We start from the raw sequence: 2,277 nt of genomic DNA, 5'->3' as shown, positions 1-2,277 counted from the left end.
AGAGAGAAGAAGAGAAGAGGACGATGGAGGAGGAGGAGGAGGAGGAGGAGGAGGGGGGGGGAGGAAAGGAGGAAGGGAGGAAGGGAGAAGGAAGGAAGACGTCTCCTCAATAACAATAATAGCTATCAATTATTAAGTTGTCTTCACATAGATTGTATCATTCAGGTTCCCAGCAGAAAATATATGATATATTCATTTGAGATTTTTGAAAAGACTTCAGAGACAAGACCATTTGAAAAGTAAGGCTAAATGAATGAACAAGAAAGGTTGGGGCACCTAAAAATTAACAACAAATGGGAAGTGATTGCTACTACTACAGGCAGGGAGGAGAAACAGTGTCACCAGACTCCATATGAGAGCTCAAGCCACAAAAGAAGAGCATTTCAGTAAGAGACGTAGTCATAGAGTTACATGGTTATCTGAACCTCTCTCACCTCCAAAGACTTCCCACAGAAAAAGTTCCAAAAAATATAAAGTTCACAATCAAAACCTCAGAAGCACTGAAAACCAACAGAAACCTCAACCAGATATCAGTCCCATAAAGACCTCAGACAGTGCTCGCTTCAACAGCACATACACTAAAATTGGAACGATACAGAGAAGATTAGCATGGTCCCTGCAGAAGGAGGACACACCAATTCATGAAGCATTCCATATTTTTTAAAAAGACCTCAGACATTTAAATTATCAAAAGGAGAATGCAAAATAAGTATGTTTCTTATGCATAATGAAATAGTCCTTAAAATATGAGCAAGAAACAATAAACCACTAAAAATGACAAATTGCCCTGACCGGTTTGACTCAGTGGATAGAGTGTCGGCCTGCGGACTCAAGGGTCCCAGATTCGATTCCGGTCAAGGGCATGTACCTTAGTTGTGGGCACATCACCAGTAGGGGGTGTGCAGGAAGCAGCTGATCAATGTTTCTCATTGATGTTTCTAACTTTCTATCCCTCTCCATTCCTCTCTGTAAAATAAATAAAAATATATATTTAAAAAATGACAAATCAAGTTTGAAAATAAGCTAAATTGCCAGAAAATATGATAAAGTATAGATAAGAAAAGATTAAGTGACATGGAAGATACCAAGAGGCCTAATATACATCTAATCAGAATTCTAGAAGGATATTATAGAGAGAATGGAAAACGTAATATTCAAAGAGAGAATTTCCAAGAAATTTCTATAATTGCTGTAAGAAGGAGAAATCCCAAAAATTTAAAGCAGGAAAGAGGAACAGAGAGAAATCAGCACTAGACCCACTGAAGTGAATCCACAGAATGCAGACATCTAAGGGCAGGTTTTAACAGCAGCAGAAAGATAATGGAGCAAGGTACTGCCATTAGGATGACAACTGATTTTGAACAGCTACAATGGAAAGCAGAAGACAATGGAATGAAAACCTCAAAGTATTAAGCAAATAACTGTTAATCAAGAATTACAACCACAAAAAAATATTATTTAAGAAGTAGGTAAACTAGACATTTTAAAACAAACTAAAACCAAGATATCTTTCCACAAATACTTACTGAAGGAAATCCTAAAGGATGTAACTCAAGCAAAATAAAAATTCTCTCATACAGAAGGTGTGCGGTACAAGATGAAATAATCAGCAAAGATACTGACACACAACTGGGTAAAGCTAACAAACCAATGACTGGATAAAGCAACGGTAATAATGTCTAATGTGTGGGGATTTTAAAGAGAGAGAGAAAACTAAAATGTCAACAGAAATAGCAAGTAGAGTGCTAAAAAATACAAAGGTCTTAGTGTATAATTCACAAGAAGGGTGAAGGCCGCATTGGAACTGCCTTCTGGGTTAAAATGCTAAAATATTTCCATCCTGATCAGGAAAGAGAAATTCTCCACTTTTTGAGACCACAAGTGACCTGACAATGTCAGCCAGTGTTGGCCACAGAGTCAAGTAATGAGCCTGCACTTGTGCAGGCTGAGGCAACACAGGCTTTCCAGTCCAGGCCATGAGTGGCATCAGATGCACCCCAGACAATGTTGGCTGCCACAGAACTAATGTCTATCAATTTAATGTAAAAGTTGGAAGAACCTGATTCAGTTCCCCATGTCAAATCATGATTCAGACAGGAACTTTAATTATGATAGAACTAGAGGTCTGGTGCAGGAATCCGTGCACAGGTGGGGTCCCTCAGCAATAATTTTTCTGTGGCTGTAATTCTTGATTAACAGTTATTTGACGTTCAGTGCATGTATAGCGAGTGATCGAACTCCATGTCTCATAGTCAAACTCCCAAGGAGACAATTTGC

General features: G+C 38.6%; 1 non-coding gene across 1 annotated transcript; it reads left to right on the top strand.

Moving 5' to 3' along the window:
• Positions 1-554: 554 nt before the first annotated feature.
• On the top strand, positions 555-661 carry LOC111824710. Its single transcript, XR_002827795.1, has one exon. It is a non-coding gene; the product is annotated as a U6 spliceosomal RNA (small nuclear RNA).
• The last annotated feature ends 1,616 nt before the right edge of the window (positions 662-2,277 follow it).

This window comes from Myotis lucifugus, unplaced genomic scaffold (assembly GCF_000147115.1).
Source record: "Myotis lucifugus unplaced genomic scaffold, Myoluc2.0 scaffold_4427, whole genome shotgun sequence".
NCBI lineage: Eukaryota > Metazoa > Chordata > Mammalia > Chiroptera > Vespertilionidae > Myotis > Myotis lucifugus.
The sequence above is the reverse complement of the archived record's forward strand: the minus strand, read 5'-3'. Positions and strand labels throughout refer to the sequence as shown.